At 36.8% G+C, this 23,547-nt stretch overlaps 1 pseudogene across 1 annotated transcript in view; it reads left to right on the top strand.

Annotated features, from left to right (window-relative positions):
* LOC311585044 (small ribosomal subunit protein eS10-like) overlaps positions 1 to 23,547 on the top strand; it is a 206,219-nt pseudogene that overhangs the window by 39,502 nt on the left and 143,170 nt on the right. Inside the window, exon 2 of the transcript in view lies at positions 16,229 to 16,324. The product of the transcript in view is annotated as a small ribosomal subunit protein eS10-like (transcript). The remainder of the gene's footprint in view (positions 1 to 16,228; positions 16,325 to 23,547) is intronic.

Below are 23,547 nucleotides of genomic sequence, written 5' to 3'. Positions count from 1 at the left end.
GTGATTTATCTAACATAAAACAGTCAGGGTTTTAAATTATGTTTTTGGCTTAGAAATTAATCAAAATGTAGATTTATTATTATTATTATTATTATTATTACTACTACTACTACTACTACTACTACTACTACTACTACTACTACTACAGCAACTACTACTACTATTATTATTCACATTACATCCCAATTGTAATCCCCTTGCTAGTATCTTCCTGTTTCCACCCTCCCTTCCTCTTCCTCCCTATTCCCCTCCCCTACACCTCTTGCAGGTGGGGACGTCCTCCCCCACTATCTGACCGTGGCCTATCAGGTCTCATCTGGATAGCCTGCATCCCCTTCCTCTGTGTTCTGACGGGGCCTCTATACCAAAAGTCAGTGATCAAATCACAGCCACAAGAGTTCATGTCAGAGGCAGTCCTCCACCCTCCCAACCCCTTCTCCAGGTAGAGGATGAGCTGTCCATCATAAATGTTCAAAATTATCAGATAATTCTAGAAAGATTTTATGATTCCTTAACTAACTACTTCATACTATAAACATACAAATCTTATCTTTAAGTAAACATGTAAATAGTACATTAGCTTTATTAAGAGCACAGGATATTGTCTTTACACTATAAGGATGTGTTTTACAGGTTTTTATTAGCATATTTTCATTGTAGAATGCGATAGGTCTCAATGACTTTACACTTGAGTGCATCATGTTCTTTGACAATAAGAATCCCCAAGGTTCTGTCCTGCCTGAAATTATTTTTCTTCTGTTAATTAATTATTATTAATTATTAATTAATTGATTAAGTGGTTATTCCATTAATTAACTCAATTTACATTGGATTACAGCTTCCCCTGCTCCCTCTCCCCCAGCACCCGCCACACCTCCCCTTGCTCCATTCTCTCTCCCCTTTCTCCTTAGAGAAAAGGACCCTCCCCTGGATATCAACCCACTTTGGCATATCAAGTTGCAATAAGATGCTGGAAGGACCCCACTGTCTGAGGGTGTTGTCCTCACCCCATGCGTAGCCTTTCTGAGTTTGGCACTAGACAACAGAGGCCCCTCTCTCCCCAGCAGGGCCTCCTCCTCTCTGCCTGACCTTATCTGGAGATCCAGAGGCAGGCAGTAGAGTCAGAGACAGCCTGTGCTCCGGTTGTGAGGGGATCCACATGAAGGACACCAAGCTGTATACCTGTTACATATATGTAAGGAGCCTATGTCTGCCCCATGCATGTTCTTTGGGTGTTGGTTCAGTCTCTGTGAGACTCAGTGGACCCAGGTTAGTTGATTCTGTAGAGTTTGTTTTGTTTTTATTTGTTTTTGTTTTGCTTTTGTTCTTGTTTTTTGCTGTCCTTGACCTCTCAGGCTCCTTCAGTCCTTCTTTCCCCTCCTCTACAAGGCAATCTGAGCTCCATTTAATGCTTGGCTGTGATTCTCAATATCTATTTCCATCAGCTACTGGATAAAGCCCCTCAGAAGACAGTGAAGCTGAGTTTCTGTGTACGAGCATAGCAGAGTCACATTAATGGTGTCAGAGGTTGACTCTGATAGTATTGTGTTATTATATCTGTATTCTTGAGAATTTCATATTTAAGAATTCAGAATTCATATAATTTCTACTCCAACTCCAAATTCTTCGCTTCTTAAATTCATATACCTTACTCTATAAACATTATTGTTTTATGTACATATGCATATATACCGTGTATGCATTATTTATATAAATATACATAAACACAGATACAAAAACAACATGAGTTGATTAAGCTTCATATGTTTGGTGTTGATCCCTTGGGATTGGATAGCATACTTGAGGCTCATTCCTGGAGGAAACTGTTTCTCCCTCAGAGTCCATCAACTGCCTGTGGCTTTCTGGGCAGGAGTAGAGCCTTGTAAAATGTTCTCCAAACCCTGATGGCATGTTGAAAGATATCATCATTGTTCAGTACTTGTTTTGGCAAGCAGGTTGTTGAATGTTTATGTCTGAAGCATCCCTATCATGGCTAGAAGATGCTTCTTGCTATTGCTATACTGGTCTTCTGGTTCTTACAGACTTTGTCTTCTCTTTAGTGATGTTCTCTGAGCCTTGTTTTTGACACTTTCACACAAAAATAAGATATGTTCTGATTATTTTAATCCCACACTTTGTCTAATCATCCCCATCCTTATTACATCCTCATTTTTCGTTCTTTAACTATTGATAAACCCAGTCTTCCACAAGTCAAACTGTTGGGAGATCATAACAGCACTGCCTGAGTCATGCACATAAGATAGCATTTTGTAATCATGATATTCAAGTTCGTAACCTCTTCCGACCTCTCTATTGTTATTATCCATTTAGATGCGGAGTTACAAATGTCCAGTTTAGAGTTTAGCTCTCAACTGTTAATTATTCTAAATAATTTGGGCAGACATATATCTCCACTCATACTGCTATTCATTTGAAATAAAAGTCTCTAATTAAGGCTGGGAGTAGCTACTTTTAATGGCTGTAAACCTAACTATTTTGACCACAGCTTTGTGTCAGGGCAATTGAGCCATGCAATATCAGTAAGTTTGTCCCTAATGCTTAAGATCTTACAAGTCAAAGATTTGGACCAGCTTTTCAGTATCCAGTCTTAATTCTTCTGGAACAGTTGATTACCCCATAACAACTCTGCCACTACTGAATTTTGGAAACTTCTTGATTGTTATGTCAGTATTGTACATTGTAGAGTTTACATCTGGGTGACACCATTAACGTCTTTTCTTATCTAGTATTCTTTAAGGTTCTTTCGAACATAAAACCAGTCAGAAGCAAAGAAGCTTCCAGCTCTATTCAAACTTCAGTTCTCTACACGTTATAACTATGTTGTATGCTGTATACAGCGATAGGGTGCTTTACACTGAAAAGAGGTACAACCACCTGCTGGGTGAAATGTGAATATGCACTACCACACCTACATATTAATTTTTTAAAAATTCAGTGATACCAATTGTTGTGGGATATAGAAATATAACATATTGGAAGATAATTTAAAAGTATCAAGTTGAAATGAAAATTCATCTTCTAGTCACCTCTCCTGGAGTAAGCTACACCTATGAACAAGAAAGTTTACAGCAGAGTTAATTTCAGCACTCAAAAAAGTCAACAATATACAGAATTCTTAACAAATTTGTAACCAAGCACAACCAAAATAAGATGTGAAAGTTTAGTACTTGTACTAAATAAGAGAAAGTCAATGCATGTCAGTCCTAAAGCAGAGTCTCCCTGGATGAAACTAGGAAGGACATTTCAAGAAAAAGTTCACATATAATATAGATGTAGGCAGGTTCCTAACATGTTCTCCTCACTATCATGGCTCTTTGCCAGATGTTCAAACACAATTCACAGCAGTGCCCCCTGAGAACACCACCATACTATATGAGATAACTTTGAAGCAGTCTGATGCTGGGACACGCAGTCATGGACTTTCATATTCTCAGCTGGTTTAACCTGTTTTGTTCCATTTTTTTCTAGAAAGCGTAACTGAGACAAATAAATACCTCAGAGGCTTTAGTGGCTTCTTTTTTTGCATCCACAATTCCTTACTAACAACTAGAATATATTAAATTGATGGGAAAGTAGAAGAGATAAATATAAATCTTAGAATGTATATATTTTTATGTGCTTTGAATGAAAATAATGTTGGGTGAAAAAATATAAATTAATGTATATATTAATTTGTGTTTTATGTTTATAGAAATCTAAAACGATAATACATGTATTTGATGAGTGATGTGTTCAGATAATCCCCCTAGGGGAGGTGGCAATATAGGCGCCTTTGTAATTCAGTAATATTCCATTTCTCTCAAAAATAGAAAATTTGAGAAAAGTAAATCACAGTGTTAACATCTGTTTAATCTTGGGAGTTAGAGTACAGGGGTCTGTTTTGTTATTTTCTGAGTCTTGCCATATGTTTAAAGTGGTTCGTAATTAAAATAATACACGGATGAGTAGGAATTAGTCTGGTAGAAAAAGACTGAAAATGCATTTGCAGGCAGATGGCAGCAAAATAGGCAGAAAGCTGGACAAGAACACAATATTTTCAGAAAAAAAGTACAAATAACTTGGCATGAGTTTGTTTTACATATCTGAGAAGGGATTAGGAAAGGAGCAGGAAGAAGAAAGTGGATTTGAATTTGGCAGTAATGAAAACCAGGGCGTTGTTCTATCACAGTAGGAGTTCCTGGGCACTGTGATGACTAGCCTAGCTGCTCCGTGACCGTGCCCACTCTCCAACTTCCAGAAGGCAAGTGTGTGATTCCGAAATTTAAAAAAAGAAAAGAAATCTGTAGATGTGATTAATTAGTTAATTGATATGAGGACATTTTCCACCCAGAGGAATGCTGTCACAAGGGCCAATGTATAAAAGCAGGTACAAACCAGGGAAGACGTTACCTGAGGTACAGTGCTGAAGCTGGCTTCAAGGATGCCTGCAGCATTTAGAAGCCAGCAAACAGCTTCAGTAAGGTGGCCCTGATGGTTGCAGGCAGAATAGGGAATGGGGAATGTGATTAAGGGTCCCTGTTTGTGAGTCACTATTGTGAGAAGACATGTCCAGAGCTACTTACAAGCTGCAGAGCTGTGTTTTTAGATCTTCTTCTCTTAGGTATTTTAGCCCAATGTAGGGTGCTACCAGGGAGATCTACATCTTCAGGTGACTGTGTGTAACAGAGCATGCAGGAAAAGGAAAACATTAAAACATCGAACCCCTGAGCATATACAGGGGGAGGAGTTCCACCTCAGTCACAGTCATAGGGGAGGGGACTAAGGGAAAAACGGGAGGGAGGGAGGAATGGGAAGATACAAGGGATGGGATAACAATTGAGATGTAATATGAATAAATTAATAAAATATAGTTTTAAAAAACATCAAACCCTTACACAGATCTAGCTAAGGGACAGGACATTCTCCACAGTTGATTGGAGAGTGGGGTCCGACTTTCATGTGAACTCTGGTGCCCCATTTTTGACCACTTCCACTTGATGTGGAGGCCTGGTGGCACTCAGAGGAAGAATAGCAGGCTACCAAGAAGAGACTTGATACCCTATGAGCATATACAGGGGGAGGAGGTCCCCCTCAGTCACAGTCATAGGGGAAGGGAGTAAGGGGGAAATGGGAGGGAGGGAGGAATGGGAGGATAAAAGGGATGGGCTAACATTTAGATGTAATATGAATACATTAATAAAATATTTTTTAAAAAAACAAAGGCACTAAAACTACAGTCCAGACCTCTCTCACGTGTTGATAAGATGTAAAAATAGTACAAGGAAAAGTGCATGTAATCTCATTATTTATTAAGAAATTTTCAGATAACAGACAAAAACAAAAAACAAACAAAAAACCTGCTTCTGCCATGAGAGATGGTTATAAAGAAAATGAGAAATAGAAAGTCATAATACGCTGTTGTGTATTTACATTGAAGTCAAAAGAAAGGTAAAAAGTGTTACTTTTTAAAATTTATCCACAGTGAGGAAAAACTTATTGCATGTGTAAGCTATAAATATGCCTAGTATATAAGGTGCTGCAACACTGACCTGCATTCTATGTACCTAGGGTAAAGTGTTAAACCTTATTTCATTGAAACATCAGATAGTACTAAAACTGTAATGAAATATAATGAATACTATTTTGATATAAACATTTTCACTAATTAGTTATTTTTATAAGAGTTGTACTGGTTTTCATTAGAAAACATGATATAAGTGTTTTAAGTAATACATTGAGTGAAAACTGACAACAACCAGTAAACGAAATACACATGCACTTTTGTTTAAAATTACTGCTACTAGCTGGGCATGGTGATGCACACCTTTAATCTCAGCATTCAAGTGGCCAGGGCAGGTGGATCTCTGTGAGGTCAAGGCCAGCCTGATCTACAAAGCAAGTCCAGGACAGCCAGGATTACACAGAGAAATACTGTCTTGGAAACAAAACAAAACAAAACAAAATTACAGCTACTATTCTTTCTTTAGGAAACACTCCACATTCTCCCTGGCATATTTGTTATTCATTAATTCAAAGAAATCTTTATATATTTTGTTTTAGTAGGCTGTCTTAATTCAGGTTTCTTTGCTGTGGTAAAACACTATAATTAATATAAATTTGCAGACAAAAATGTTTATTTATATTTCTCTTACACTTCCTCATCATAGTCCATTACCCAGGAAGTCAGGGCAGGGTCTGCTTCCAGGAAGAAACCTGGAAGCTGGAACTGATGCAGAATGCTGCTGCTCACTGTGTTGTCCCAAGGTTTGCTCATCCTTTCATATAGTACCATAGCCACCAGCCAAGACTGGCCCAAACCACTATGGGCTGGACCCTCCCGTATCAATCACTAAATAAGAAAATACACTACAGAAAACCAGCCAGCACTTAAGTCAAAAGTATAACTGACTTTCATATGCCAATTAGTTATATTTCATATTTTCCAATATACAAATGATATCAACATATATTAGCAAATCAAATGTTTAGTTATCATTAATATCAGAACAGAAACAACCTACAAATTAAATCAAGCATACACAGTAGATACTTAACTCAGTTGCTTCCACAGTGAATGAATAACTTTGCTCATAAATGTGCCTTAAATAATTTTGTGACCATTCCATAAAATATATGCTGTAAAGCCAGAAATCCAATACTTATCTTACAACTGTAATGAACTTCTGATTATCTATTGATTATGGTAAATGTAGATTATCAGTATTTAAGAATGGAGGGTTGATTTATAAAGGATGTTTAAAATGTTATTAGAAACACAGATAAATACTATGCTAGGCTTTGAGTCACACTATTTATCATGCCAAGGTGGTCAAGACACCTTGCGTGAGAAAGGATGAAGGATGTCTTTACCTAAGGGAGAATTTAAATGACAGCCTGTAACTGATGGTGACTTGTTAGCAGTCTGTCCCCTGCGCTGAGTGCTCACCGCTGATAATTACCTGCTTCTGATTCTGTACAATTTTAATAAATAAGGTGTAACCATGAAATAGTTTAATTTTTTTTTTTGCTTCTAAGGTTATAGCTTTCTACCATAAAATATGCATCAAAATGTTAGGATAGGAGAAATTTTTTAATTTTAATTTTATTAATTTATTCAGATTACAACTCAATTGTTATCCCATCACTTGTATCCTCCCATTCCTCCCTCCCTCCCATTTTCACCCTGTTCCCCTCCTCTAGGTCTAAGACTGAGGGGGACCTCCTCCCCTGCTATAAGGTCATAGGCTATCAAGTCTCCCAGAGGGTCCTAGAAACCTATAAGAACATCGTGATGGGTGGATCGGGGCCCAGAGTGGTCTGCTCAAACTATTGCACTAACCAAGGACAATACAAGTAGTAAACATCGAACCCCTATTCTGATCTACCCAATGGACAGGACATCCTGCACAGTTATGTGGAGAGCGGGGACTGACTCTGACATGAGCTCTGGTGCTCCATATGTGACCACCTCCCCTTGGTTGGGAGGCCTGATGACACTCAAAGAAAGAATAAGCAGGCTATCAAGATGAGACTTGATAACCTAGGATAGGAGAAATTTAATGTGAATATGCATATAAGTTATAAGCAGGAATCTTCATTATTTAAGCAATAACAAATTATGAAAAGTACTCAGAATTAAAATTAGTAAAACTATGAAGTTTTATTTTGAGATCTCATTCTCTAATTTAAAATGAGCAACTTAAACTATAGGCCAAACAAAAACCACAGTGGTTAAAAAACCAAATATTGAAATACCTTTATCATTTTTGAAAAACCACATTTAATTTACTTTCCAATTTCAGATATAACTTCAAATATTCCAAATTTCAAAATAAACTATTCGTGAATTAACAATAGATATAGAAAAAGTCAGGAGGTTTACACAGACTTCTTGGGGAACGTTCAGCCAGTTTAAGATGATGCCACTGTCTTAAACATTCTCAGTGAGTTCTTCTAAGCCAAGTGCTTAGCATTGTTATGCTGATGAGCTAAGTGCTCCAACACTATCACCTGGTGATACGTCACTGCTTCCTGAACATTAACCTCTTTCCAGAGCCCTGTATTTAACTCTGTTGCATGCTATGTATTTATTATTCAAGCTCAGGTGCCATATTGTATTTGGCATAGTACTTTTTAAAATTGTAGAATATCCTAAACTTTTGTTTTTGACACATTTAAATAAAATGTTCATCACTAATAGCCATCCTGTGTCAGATTGTCCAACAACATTCACACTAAGTAACAGAAGCCTTCCAGGCTCAAATCCGTTATAGGAGACCAGAGTCACTCTAAAGTATTGTTAAACACGACAGATGTTTCAAACATCCGTGTGAACAGCCTGCTTTTGAAAATCATAATGTCTACCTTTCGTGTTTTAAAGATGGCCTCCCTTTAAATCACTGTGTGTTTCTTCAAGTAATTTGAAACAAATGCTAGCTCTTCTTTCCTAATGACACATGAACTCTCCTTACTGAGATGCTGAGTTGGACATGTCTACCTACGGCTTCCCATATAGTTTCCTTAGCCATGCATTTCTCTCGTTTACTGTATTACGTTTTGACTTATTTGTTTTCACTATCTTCAGACCCTTCTCTTTGCTTATCTGACAAATTATTCTATAAAGTGACAAGATTTTGACCTTCCTAATAGAGAAATTTCACTGTATAAATTTCTAATCACATCTACTACCACCTCTCAAAGATACAGAGACTGGAGCCAAGATCTTTGTGTGCTTGATTACACACCTCATTGTGATCCAAGACTAAAAGACAGACACAACACATTACTCATGGCACATCTTCAACAGTGATGACAGCAGCAAAACAATGTTAAAAACAGGATCATCCTGCTCCCTGGTACCTGTATGCCCACAGATCAGTGATTCTTGGCTGTTGAACTGTTGGACTTTGAAATAGCATCTGTACAACCTTGGTAGGTGACTCATTCAAAAAGGACCCATCTTTCTAGTGGTTAGTTCCTGCCTCTGACACTGTTAAAGGCTTAATAAAAGTCAGCTGAAGACTCCTGTCCTACTCACATTGGGAAAGATTCTGGAATTTTTTGATATACCTATGAACAAGACTGAGGCCATCCCGGAACACCAGAGGCAACATCCCTTTTCTTAGACTGTCATTTCTCCCCTTTCGATACTTTGCCTCAGATCGGTTCTCTTGTCAGCCTGCAAGCTGGTTCCTCTTTGCTAGCTCTCAGAATGACCTACCCTGCTGCCCCTTCCACTCCCTGCCCACTGGCCATTACCTTTCCGTGCTTCAGCACCATAGAAGGCCAAGTTAAATACACAACACACTATGTAGCCATCCTGGTCAAAACCTATAAAGTGGGCCCACTGTCCTAAACAGGAATTTGGTGTCCATCTTAATAAAAAAAAGACATCTCTTTTAGCTGCGTTGTTTTGTTTGTTTGTTTGTTTTGTTTTGTTTTTGGAATTTTGTAGGGAGAGCAATACTTTACAAGATGGTGCATATCTATGGGAAGATACGACAAACTAACCATCTAAGGAATAAGCCCCACTGGCCACAACCTGCAGATTCTTAATTTCTAAAGCCAATTCACAGTGCGAGAGCACATAGAATAAAGGTAATCCACATGTGCCATATGAAATCTTCTAGTGAGAGTTATATGGTTTTTATAAAACAGTCAAGAGAAGTATTTTCAAAAGAAAATTACATTTAACTTAGAAATTCAATTTTATAAATATAATTTAATGAAATAAAATAGACATTTTTAACTGAAGTGAATTAAGTACATGAATCAATATATGACAGGCTGTTAATATGTAAATCAATGTAAATATGGACATAAATCTATTGTATGCATTTTGTGCTTTGTGAAGATATATGTAAAAAATAGTTTGTGGATTGTTTCAACATTATGCAGACTTCTAGTCGACTTCATCTTCAGAAGTAGATAAAAGGCAGCTCAGTACACAAGCCTGCCTGTGGCTTTCTCATGGGCATATCAGCTGGACTAGTACCATTTTTACTTAAGCTAATTCCCTTAAATCAACATGACAGAGTTGTTTCTACTACTCCCACAAGCTTTCAGGCCTTTATTCTTCATTTCCTTTTATTTTCTATTTACTTTCCAGTTTGTGCAGAAGGAGTCCTTATTATTATTATTATTCATACTTGGTTTCCCCATCACTTCATCTGTTATGCTACCTCTCCCTCAGGTGGCCCTACAAGAACCTTTTCTAAATGCACAAGCAAACAAGAGGGAAATGTCAGCTTCCACGGCTGGTTGGCAAGACAACAGGCCTAAGGGGAGGAAAGAGTTTCCCAGCAGGCAGTGGGATCAACAGGGAGAAGTTGGCATTAGAGCCAGAGCTGATTTGCTAGCAACAGGTGCAGAGGAGCCTGTCTGACATCACCCACACTTTATATCCATCAAATGCTGCTCACTGAGGGCTCTTGCCGTGGTGGAAAGGCCTGTGCCAAACTCATCGGAGGAATCAATAAAGCAGAGACACCCGCAAAGTGCATTTACAAACACGGCACGCTGTATAACTTATTTGTAGCACTCTGTCCGGTCCAGTGCTTACGAGATTTTCTTTTTCTAAAACATTAACGTTGCCTAAAAATTCATCTATGATACAGTTTCAGCTACACAGATGGCATAATACTATGAGAACAAGACGAATCTTCAAAGCAATTTAGTATACTGAGTCCCCTCCCCTAGAAATACAAGTATTCACGCACATACTTATACACGTGTGTGTATGTATGTGTGTATATATGCAAATATGCACACAAACACATTTAAATGTAAATACACAAGCAAACATACAAATAACACACACATACAAAACAAAGACAGTCAGTGAAAAGTATTCAGTTTATATATATATATATATAAAATAAAGATTTCAGAAGTGAGAACCTCAGCTCTCCACATGAGACTCCAAACAATCTGCAAACTCAGTAAGGACTGGGCTTTGGAGTATGATAGTGCAGTCTTGAAATATTTGACAATATTAAATGTTTCTGGTCTTCAATGTATGTAATAAATACTAGTGGAATACATTGATAATTTGCATGACTGTGTAGTGTATTTTTATTTTAATTATGAATAATTATTTTATACAATATATTTATCATGTTATTTTCCTTACCCAAATGCTCAAAAACCCATTTCCCACTCAAGTTTATAATCTCTCTAGGTCTCTCTCTGTCTCTCTGTATGTGTCTGTGTCTATATGTCTTTCTCTGTCTGTCTCTGTCTCTATGTTTCTCAGTCTCTCTGTGTCTCTCTCACTCACTCTCCTTGTTTCTCTGTCTCTTTAAAAATTAACAAAGTAAACTAGCAAAATACTCATAATACAAATGTTTCCCAGCCAAAATGGAGGAAAAGTCCACAAAAACAATTGAATACATTTTTTTGGCCAACTGCTCCTGGTCATGGAGCTTGCCTTAGAGTGTGTCCACTGCCCCCACCGACCCCCAGTGTGGGGGTTTTGTCTTGTTCCAATCTGTGCAGGTCTTATTCATGGTGATATAGTCTGCATGAGTTCATATGTGCCTCAGCCCTGTTACATATGTCATGCACTATTTCTGTCTCTTACAATCTTTCTGCCTACTCGTTTGCATAGATTCCTGAACCTTGAGGGGAAAGGCTTGATAAAGACACTCCAGTTAACCCTGAGTGTTCCAAAATCTCCCAGGCATTGCACCCTGTCCAGTTGTGGGTCTCTGTGTTAATTCCCTTCTACTTCATGAAGAAAATTCACCAATGAGGGTTGAGAAAGGCACTGATCTATGGGTATTTCAACAGGTCATTGTAAATAGAATATGGAGGTATAAAGGGGGAACTAGAATAAAACAGTTAAGTAACGAGGTCCACTCCATCAGATGGACTCCGTAGTCGATACTGGTCAAGTGGCCAAGAACATGAGATAAGAAAGGCCATAGGCCTAGTCAAATTTTTACCATTATTACTACTATTCTTCTAAAGAAATATAGTATTTAAATATATATACATATATGTATATATGGTGTGTGTATGTGCGCGCTCCTGCATGTGCGCACTTGTGTGGGTGCATTTTTGGGTTTTTTTGTTGTTGTTAGGAAGAACCTGAGATCTTGGTTCTAACCTCACCATCACTGTGGTCTTAAGCTATTCAACTTTGTACAATCTCAATTTCCTCAGCTATAAAGATAATATGTGCACAACTGTTTGTAATAAAGCATATATATTAATTTACTGCCAAAATTTTATTTGGGGACTTTATAAGTGATCATTTAATTAGCATAGTCATAGAGAAATCCAAGATCAGAAGCAAATGTATCTGGGTACCATGTGAGGCCCTTCTTACGGTTACACTGCGTCTTTACCCTGCATCCACACATGGAAGACAGAGCGACAGCTGTCATCCTACAAAGTGTTGGTTTCATCCCCGAGCTTCACTCTCGTGACCTACTGGGGAATCTCCATTATAGATCCATTATATTAGTTGTTGTAATCTCAACCTTTTAATTTTGGCTAGGCATAACTTTGTAGGCCACCAAGATATATATGATAATTAGTGTTTAGCTATTTAGAAATCTTATTTTTCTACGAGCCAAACTCAGTGTTCCTGAGGACAACAAGAATTTGACATTCTGTGGGACTTTTAATGAAAACAATATTCAATCATGAACAGGTTTTTTCTTAATCAATCATTTGCGTTTCAAATGAAAACTTTAATTGAATTAATCACTATCACCTTCCTTAAAGGTATAAATCAATAGCATATTTCAAATATAATTAGGGTCTTCACCATTTCTAGTAGACATATAAAAGCAATGCCTTGATTAAAAAGTGAAATAAAGTTTTCAAGTAAGAGCGAAACTAGTTTAAGAAAAGAGAATAGAAACAATTATGGAAATATAATATTGAAATTTTGTCACTATAAAGATTAGAAAAATTGTCTAAAGTTATGTAAAAATATATGCAAAATATTTTTGGGTTTATCAATTATTTGTTCTACATGGTAATTTAATTAAAATAATTTAACATGTATCAAAAATGTCACAAGCAGATAAGTAGAATATTCGACATTAGGGATGAGGTTTTAAATTGCTGTTTTGGGGCATGTTATATAGCTCTTTCCTTTAAACTGAAACATTTCTTCTTAGAAGGAACAGGGAGGGTCAGGAGGCTCATAAACCCAAAAGACTTATAAGGCTCAGAAATTTTGTGAAATTTACAAGACTCACTTGCACTCTATTCAACACCAATTATATAAGCAGTATTGGGTTGCTAAAGACAGGATAGGCTTGAGTGGGGAGCTGCCTACAGGGGCTGAAAACACGCAAATTAGATATCCCACTTATTGCTCAATGGCCCTGTAATCTTGCAAGTATCAATTACCTGATTTTTTAAAAAACAAAATCACAGTCGTTCAACTTCTCCAATAAAGACTTAGGAGCCAGATGCTGAGGAGAAAGCCTTCCAGCTCAAAGAGTCTGACAAAGTACCCAGCCGACCTTCCTCCTCAGCAGATATCCCAACGATGTCTCAAGAGCACTCGCACTGACATCTTTCCCTTCTGTTTCCTGTACATCCCACCTTTGTACTCCTGAGCTCCTCTTACTTCCTGTGATTTTTTCCTAAGTTCACTCCTTGTCAAGTGCTAGTCTTGGGTTTGTTGCTCTCATATATTTTCTTCTCATTATAGATAGTAATATGACATAAACCATAGTGCAAGAGTTTTGGATGAAGGCATGCTTTACACTCAAACTTGCCATGCCTATCCTAAGGATAACGTTCTATGCTATCCTTTGACTATGAAAGATACTTGAGGGGATCATGACTGGACAGGAAGCAAGCTGATGAGCGTCTAGAAACTGATTGGAACCTGAAGACTGACTTTATTAGCCTATAAATCTCCTGATTACTCATAATGTGCAGGTATTGAGTTATGTTTAAGAAGTGCAAAGCATAATTTAATTGTAGAAAGAGTGTCACTGGAGTTGGACTCTGCGAGTGTTCTCATTTTCCCTCTGTCTGTCCCACATGGGGGGACAGGTGGCTGATATGTGCTTTCTTCTCCATGCTATGCTGTCTCACCATGACTTCAAATCAGCAAAGACAAAGAGGGTGGATCACAGTCACTAGAACTGCACGCCTAAGTTAACATTTTCTCCCTCCAAGTTATTTTTCTTAGGGATGTGTCACAATGAAGGAAGCATAACACACACTGCTTAACTTCTTAAGAAACTACCAAACTACCTTTCCATGGCTGAATCATCTCAAGCTTGTTTTCTGGTCCTGAAGGGCATTGTTCTTTATGTCCTAGCCTCCTCACTTAAAATAAACAAGCTAAACTTCAGTCACAGGAAAAGGTACTTTTACATAGCTAACCTTTTGAGAGGGTTTCTTGTTTAAGAAAAGCTTATTAAAGTCATTTAGATAGTCCACGTAGCTCTAGTCAATCTCATTTCTAATATTTGATTCTTCAAATGCAACAAAACATGTAAATCATATTTAAGGTATATGCAATTTTCTTTTTTTAAAAAGTGAACATATTATAGTATGGCATAATTTTGACAAAAATAGTGTTATATTTTAAAGTTTTTGACATGATAAGTGGTATTTATAATTATTTGATGTTATTGTTTTATTTGTTTTTTTGAGATGTGGATTATTTGTATAGCCTTGGCTCTCCTTAAACTCCGTCTTTAGTCTAAGATGGCCTCACACTTACTCACAGAGATCCACCTACTTCTGTCTCCCAAATGTTGGGATTAAAAGCCTGTGCCACAATTGCCTGGCTCTGTTTTGTAATTCTTTATAAATGTGTAAGTATGTATGTGTGCACTTTCAAGTATGTGCATATACAGGGAGATCTACATACTATACAAGTCAGAGGGTGTGTCACGCTAATGCACAATTACTTTCAAATTCATTTTTTGAGATACAGACTCTTATTGAAGCCTAACCTCACTGATTCAGCTACACTGTATCAATCCCCAAAGTCTCACACTAGGACTACATGCATGTGATGCCATACCTAGCCTTCAATACACATACTGGACACTGAACTCAGGTCTATCAGAAACATTTCCTTAGGACCATCATAAAGATTTTCCATATGAAAGCAACAAACTGGAGTAGCATCATGGGAAATGTATATTATAAATATTGCTTTTGTGCTAGATATTCATTTTTGAAACAAGGTAGAGTTAATGTTCATATTTTCATACTACTCTCACCAATGTTTTCTAAAACTGGAAAGGAAATATTTTACTTCTCTACAACTGGTCTCCCCTTTGTATTAATATCATGAAAAATGTAAATGTAGAAATAACTAAAATAAAAATGATATTTTGCAGACCTCTTCAGGTTATATTAGTTTAAAACATGCATGCTGCTTATTTCTGACTGTTTACCACTATTCATATGTCCATTTCTATTTTTAACAAAACCCACAATGGTATAGTCATGTAATTAAGTAGAGATAATTACCAGATATATTCATTGAGGAGTAGATACATGACTTGAACACCAGAAATTGCAGCCCAAATACATTTATTAAAAATTGTCTTAAAGAAATAGAACATTCAATAAATATGAGGAGGCTTGTCATTTATAATTGGCAGTATTTATGTAAGTTAGAAGAAAGTGGTCAACAGCTCCTTATATTAAAATATCTTAACCTATATTGTAGTAAAGGTGTGATGAGAATAACATATGATATTTCCATTTGATATACATCCTTAACATATTTCCCAATGCATTTTATATTCACCCTTCAAATATATATTTCATAGACTTAAGGCTTTATCACCCTTGTTTAATGATTCAAGAACATTTTTTCTTTTTTACCCTTTTACTGAAAATAGATTTTTCATACATAATATATCCAGATTATAGTTTCTCCTTCTTCTCCTCCTTCTAAGTCCTTCTCCCTCCCTTTCTATCCAGATCCACTTCACTTTTTGCCTCATATTAGAAAACAAATAGCCTTCAAAAGGATAGTACTATTATATATTATAAAATAAAACTAAAACATTGGAATTGGACAAGACAAAGAAATGGTAGGAAAGAGTCCAAGAGAAGACACATGAATCAGAAATTCACTATTTGAACACTCAAGAATCCCATAAAAACACTAAACTGGAAGCCACGATATACATACAAAAGACCTGGTAAAGACCTGTGTAGGTCCTGTGTGTGCTGCCTAAGTCGCTATGAGTTCATGTGCATATTTAATCTTGTTGATTTATAGGTTCTTGTTGGTTTTGTGTTCCTCACCCCATCACAAGAATACCAGTGGACCACAGCATACCAAGTTACAAGACTAAGCACAAACCTTCATATCAAGGTTGGGAAAGGCAATTCAGTAGGAGGAAAAGGGTCCCGAGAACAAGCAAATGAATCCAAGACATCCCCATTCCCTGTTTGAAGTCCCACATAACACAAAGCTCATAAGATTTTTATAGTATTTGTTTACAGAAAATAACAATGAAACATAACCTTGCCCCCCAAAAAGATCATATTTGCTTAAAATATTCAATGGTGGACTGGATAAGAGGCTTGTCTGTCAAAAGTGCTTACTTATACTTGTCTTGCAGATAACCAGGCTTAAGTTCTTAGTAACCACAACAACCTAAGACTATAACTCCAGAGGGTCAGTCCCTTCATCTGACCTCTGCAGGCTACTTCAAGCATGTACTGTACAAGAACCATGCAGGAAAACACACATATACATTTAAAAAAATCAATGAATGAATCTTGAAAAACAAAACCATGGACCAGAAGCTGGAGAGATGGATTAGAAGGTAAGAGCACTGTTGGCTTTTCCAGAGGTCCTGGTTCAACTCTCCGCAGCCACATAGTGGCTCACAACCATTGATACCCATAATACCTTCTTCTGTCATGCAGGTGTACCTGCAGATAGAGTACTTGTATGCTTAAAATAAACAAAAACTTGGACCATGAAGTTAATTACTCTCTCAAATGGAAAAGACAGACATAACACAGAGAAAGGGTGAAATAGAGTATTTTGACTCTTGATGAAGAGGACTACAGCAACAGGTCAACAATGGAGGGAATTTGTTGGTGGAGGTTAAGAGGATGATATGTATTACAAGCCATTCAAAAACATATAACAGAACCATGTCAGTGCCAACAATACCTTCTGAAGGTATTATCCAGAATTGTTACATACATACAGTAGATTGTGGTCCCTAGTAGTTACTAGGTGAGTGGGAGAGAGAGAGAGAGAGAGAGAGAGAGAGAGAGAGAGAGAGAGAGAGAGAGAGAGAGAGAGACAGAGAGAGACAGAGAGAGAGAGACAGAGACAGAGACAGAGACGGAGAGGGAGAGAGAGAGAAAGAGAAAGACAGAGAGAAAGAAAGTGCTCATTTCATGTGGGCTATCTAGCATCCAGTTTCTGGCCATTCAGATAGTAGGACATGGCTCCTTCTTATGGAGAGGGCCTCAGTTTGAATTAAACATTGGTTGGCCATTCCCACAATTTCTTCACTAACATTGCTCCAGCACATCTTGTAGGCAGGAGAAAAATGTAGGTCAAATGTTTGGTTTCCAGGTTTCTCTTTTAGTAGACATTAGAGTACCTTCTTGGGCCAAAGAAACTAGAAGGTAGGTGTAAAATGCAGGCACCATTTTTAACTCTCTGTGTTCCATGAGCTACGTAGATGTTGTCCTCAATAATACGACCCCTGTTGTGTGTGTGTGTGTGTGAATATATATATTCACACACATATATGTGTGTGTGTGTCTACATATATTCACATGTATATATACATGTATATATACATATATATACACACACATATATAATGTATTTAAACTCAATCTTTCCAAAAAGTGAAAAATAATATAGTAAAATGTCTTTTATACTTAGCAGTTGCACGATCAATCATTTTGTTACTGGTTTCATTTGATGTAGGGACTATACAAGTTGGACACACTTTAAATGCTTTATCCTTTAGTGAAGATTATTTGCCTTTAATTTTGAAAATGAAAAAAAAAATAGAGTTCATCTTAAGCACTAAGCCATCACAGTGGTAAAAATACTCTTTTATTAGATTTTTTATAATTTAAAATATTGCACAGAAACTTCAACAGTAAATGTTTGTGATGGTAAATATAAGATAACAATGAGACTTTGTGGAAACCCTAGTATTCTTGCTCCTAGAAAATGAATTTTAAAATGGCACCAAATAGGCTTTAAGGCAGCATCTATGGAATGAAGTATGTATTACAGACTTTTTATGTGATAATGATGATAAAGAACACAAAACTATGTTTCACTTTGTGTATGTGTGCATCCACATCCACCCGTCACCCTCTGTAGGCAAGCAAGGTTAGTTTTCTACATAAAGGTCCCACCAAGTTCTAATAGACACTTCCAAAAATGTGGTCACATAATTCTATTTAATTTCAATGGATCTTAGCCATTGATATATATATATATAGATATATCATAGATATATATGATATATAGATAGATATATACATAGATATATATATCAACATCATGAATGTAGGAAGAGGACTTGTAGCATAGCATTGGAGGTGATAATAGAGGTTGAAGGAAGATTGGAAAGATACAAAATAGATAAAATTTATATTATATATGTATGAAATTGAAAAGACAACTACAATTAACACTTCCTAAATCATAGAAAATTTACATGAAAGAGTAAAACTGGTTTGTTACAAAGGCAGACACTGGCTGTCTAAGAAATTACAAGAAAAAGGAGGCTTCCTAATGATCAAGTTTGCTATATTTTAACATCATTATGTGAATTTCATATATGGAGATCTGACATTTTTAGCAATTGTGGAATTATGACTAAGACCTAGGTCTGTTGGAATAATTCTTTTTATGAACACATCAATATAGTAGTATAAACTAACATGGCCAATAATTTCCCAAACAAAGTTATGCACTACCTTATTATATTTTGACTAAAAATAATTCACCATAGATTATACTGCTCGACACGATTCTATATCTGTTGAACCAAGTTGCTTTGCTGTATAATACTCTATAATGCTTGCAAAATGATAAATTAAGGTCACATTTGTCAGAATGTATCTCCATCTCTCAACAGTGTGATTATAATCTTTACTTTATTATTTTATTTTCATTTCTTGTATATATAGAAGACATGTAAGTGTTTTCTACAAAGTTAAAATTACTAAATAAAGTTCATTTGTGAAGTAGAACATTATTAAGTTGCAAGATTTAATTAGCAATTAGTAACACTAATTCCAAAATATTTTTGTAGCATTTCAGTACTTAAACAAAACACAAAAGAACAAGTCAAAAATAGCACAGAAACCATATTTAATGTTTTCAAGAACTCTAAATTTTCAAAAAGTCATATGACAGAATGATAGCATGACCAGTGGTTTTCAGAAGAACAGTTAAAGTCTCCATTAATATAACCCTAAAATTAATAACTTTACATTTTTTCTGGAGCACTTGTCTTCAGTGTTGTTAACAAACTACTCTGTGCCCACTGAGGGAGCAAGCAGTAATGCTGTTATTTGAGGTGGGGATTCTGTTGGTTCGTATTTTCTAAAAGGAGAAAATTCTGTGAACAGTTTATGGAAGAGATGTCCCAAATGTGTCAGCAGCATAGTGCTCTCTGCATTGTGAATCTTTAAGAGATTTTCTGAGTATTGGTGAAGTGGGTAACATTCAGGAGCCAAGATGATCCTTTGTCCTCCCAAATAACTGTGGACCAGAACACAGTTTTAGAGTATTTCCTCCCATAAACCATCAGAAACCCTGAAGGTTCTTGGGATCAAGCCTGTGAAATAATTGAGGCCATAATAAGCTTAAAACTTTTTGAAGACAGAGCTTTCCTTAGGGATCATGTGAGGGAAACTGTTCTGGTGCCTTATTTCTGACTGTTGTCTAAGGCTGTTCTAGTCCCATGACTGACCCCATGGCTCTTGGTTGATATATTCTGCTGACACCAGTTAAAACATTATTTTTTAATTGAGGTTTAGAGATGTATTCTAGGACCAGAGATTTTTCAATGCCAATGTCAGGTTGCATAGAGAGGAAGAATGCTTGGGTTGTCTATTAGGATCCCTTTCTCTCACTTCCACTGTTCATGTCTATCTTGTTCATGGATGTCACCAATTGCTGTGGTAGAGACCTAGTAAACTCTACAGCCACCTCAGAGAAAGAGAAATCTGGTTTGAAGTACCTCAGTTTTGGTTCTTGTGATAATACACAGTGAAAGGGCCCATAGACATCATTGTCTTGGGAGGAGTCTTCATTGATGATGTCAGGCTATTGTTAGGATTGGCATTGGAGGCTTGAGTGACTGGTCTGTGATCAAGAGAACCTGTTGTTTGAGGACTACACAAGTATCTTGCTACAATCATTGGCAGGCACTCCCAACAAAGTTGTTTGAGGTTTCATAGTGATTTGCCCTTACTAAGAAAAAAAAAATATTGCTCCTAGTCATGATTAGTTACGTGGGCCATTTTTATTCTTTACTGAGGGGTGATATGTCTGCAGCAAGACTTGGCTTCAGGCCATGGTAACAGCAGCAGTGAGAAGAGCTGCTCTTTGGGAGATAACATGTCACATTTGGTGCATTTGAACAGAAGGGCTGGCTTCAGTTTACTGCTCAGCTGAGTTTCCAGACATTCTCCGGGGTACACTGTTGGAAAGGCCATAGGCCAGGGCTGCAACTTCTGAAAAACATTCCAGCTCAGTTAATGATATTTCTGGAATTCTGGGTGGAAATTTTTTAAAGTAAAATTAAAAAAGGAGAGACTGTGACATCTGGGGAAGTAATTTACTTCTGAATTATTGCCTGGGAATTTTTAAGTGATCAGAACTATCCAGAGGGAAATGTTAACGCTGACTGCTAACTCTCTGCAATGACCTACTAAAATGTAGCTCTGACCTCATGCCAAAACTAGAGCTGCAAAGGAATACAGAAGGTGTGACCTTATTGCTTCAAGTCATTTGTAGTCATTGAGTAAATCAGTTCTTGATGTCACTGGAGTCTGGCCTCACGGGGCATATGTTGTGTTGTTTTAAAGACAGTCTTGACCTGACTTAGTCATCAAGGGCGAAGCAGTACATTTTGGAATAATTTCTTTTTCTGATTTTAGAGGGCAGCCATGAGTGAGAAAGAGGTTACCATCAAAAAGTGAAAGTTTGGCCTTAGCCCTACCTGTAGGATCTTCAACTTTCCTTAAAATTTCCAAAGAGTCTAGGGGAAAAAAAAGTCATCCGAGTAGGAGAAATACACCAGTGATCAGAACTTTATGCCTGAATCTGTTGATCCCTCTTGAACTGAAGTCTCACAAGTGTGGGGTAAAGACACACACACACACATACACATACACACACACACACACACACACACACACACACACACAATTTATTGGAAGAAAGGACAATGTCATTTAACAATCCATTGCTTTTCTCAGTTGTAAAATTGTACCCCTTTAGATTGGTGGAAGTTTAACATCATTCCTAAGCACTGTTTACAGGAAGCAGAGTCAAATTGGTTGAGAACGTGGCTCATGTTGTTCCATGCTGATTAAATCAGCCAACATTTCTCAAGAACAAAAAGCAAGGTGAAGGGTCATCACTTACAGCACTCACTCAAGGGGAATTTTTACAAGAGGTAGATGAATTCATCATTTTCTTCATGGTTATGATAAAATATGTGACAAGAACATCCTAAAGAAGAAAACAGATCTTTGGGCTACAGTATAAGGTAATATATCCCAACCCAGAGGGAAAGGCATAGAGGACATAGGGTAACTAGTCATATTGTGTTAGTGTCAAGAAGCAGAGGGTGTACAGTCTCATCTCCTGTTCTTTGTAGCATTAGTCAGGAGCCTGTGTGTAGAGGGTAGGCTTTTCCTTTTCGGTAAATCCTCTCTGGAGCAGGACTCATACACAGACAGAGGCACGCGTCTTAAGGAAGTCTAAAGCCAAGCATTTGGATCTTAAGGATGAGCCATTGCAGTAGAACTTGGGACATTTCAGCATTTTTAAAAGGTGAAGCAATAAAGAGGAGTAATGAAGTACAAAAAGAAACAGGACAAAAAAATTTAAAGGAAAGTATATGAAATTTACGGATGAAGAGAATACTTCAGAGGGAAGCTCACTTAGTTTTATAAATCAACACACCTACCTACAAACATAGCATGCAGTTGGTTAGGGTAGTCACCCACATTCCTGCAGTATGTCCTTTTTTCCTTAGTGAAGTACACTGCAGCTCATGGGAGTTTTTGTATATATAGGTTATGTCTCTTGATACTATTTTAAAAGTTGAATGTTTTAAACAGTTAAGTGCTTATTAATTAAACCTTTAAAATAGCAATTGCATTGTTTAGGGACTCTTTTATTTTTGACTCTAGGGGACATTGTTTTCCATTTTGGTAAATCTTTTTTTTTTTAATCTCTTAAGGGTAGGCAATTTGGTTCATATATCTATCATGTATTCTGTGTTGCCCTGTTTAATTCACAAATTAAAATATATGATGAAAATCCAACCTAGCACAAAACACAGTTGAATTGGAGAGGATACTTTACAGGTTATTTTGCATGATTCTGAATACACTTATATACTTAATATACCAGGATTTGACAAATGATAATTTTAAGTTGTAGCTGAAAATAAAGTAGAAACATTATCACTACTTTTAGCTTCTTTTATATTCAAACTTACTCATCTATCTTGTATCTCAGAGGGGTCCTTCAAGGGTGATACCTGACATTGTCATGTCATGTGCAAAAGAAGACTCAGAAGCATTGTCTTCCAAATGCTGATGTGTTTTATTATATAGCATTGAGCTTCACGGGTTTATTCCATGCTAATCTCATCAAAGAACACTTAATAATTTGGTACTGTGTAACTCACAGGGGTAGATACAAGTTATCTAAATCCTCAATGTTCAACTGAAGGTATAATTTCATCATTGGCATCAATTATTACCATTCTTCCACTGCCCTTCCCCCAAGTAGTAGGTTCACATTGATTTTCACTGTGAAGAAGAAAGCACCTGCAAAATAGAAATACTAAAATAAACAGATTGTCGATTTACCCTTCATTCAGGAAGACGCTGCTTCCACAGGAGGAGCTGGGGATGACAGACAATGAATATAGCTTGCTACTGATTATCATGAACCAGAAAATGATCATGACATGTTCTGATGTACTATAGCTCTGTCATATATGTCCATTTCATCACACATGATATTAGTAGTGTCTTGAGACAACACATTACTGCTTTTATGCTTCATCTTGCGTATTTTAAATTTTTTTCTTCTTCCCCCTAAAGGTTCTTGGATTAGAAAAATACAAAAGCTCCTGGTAGTAGACGCCACTTCCTTGGTTTTAACCGGAGCATAATCGATTCTGTCGATATTTGTCTCCATGCATGACGCATAGAGAAGCAGAGGGAACTGTAAGCAAAACACTAATTTAAAAAAACATAGAAGACTAGGGTCTCTACCTTAATTTTAATTGGCAATCTAATATTTGGGTTTTTAAGTTTAAATCTCTACTCCTTTCTTTTTCTCTG

The sequence above is a fragment of the Acomys minous genome (genome assembly GCF_964271855.1).
Source record: "Acomys minous genome assembly, chromosome: 15".
In the NCBI taxonomy this organism is placed as follows: Eukaryota; Metazoa; Chordata; class Mammalia; order Rodentia; family Muridae; genus Acomys; species Acomys minous.
The sequence above is the reverse complement of the archived record's forward strand: the minus strand, read 5'-3'. Positions and strand labels throughout refer to the sequence as shown.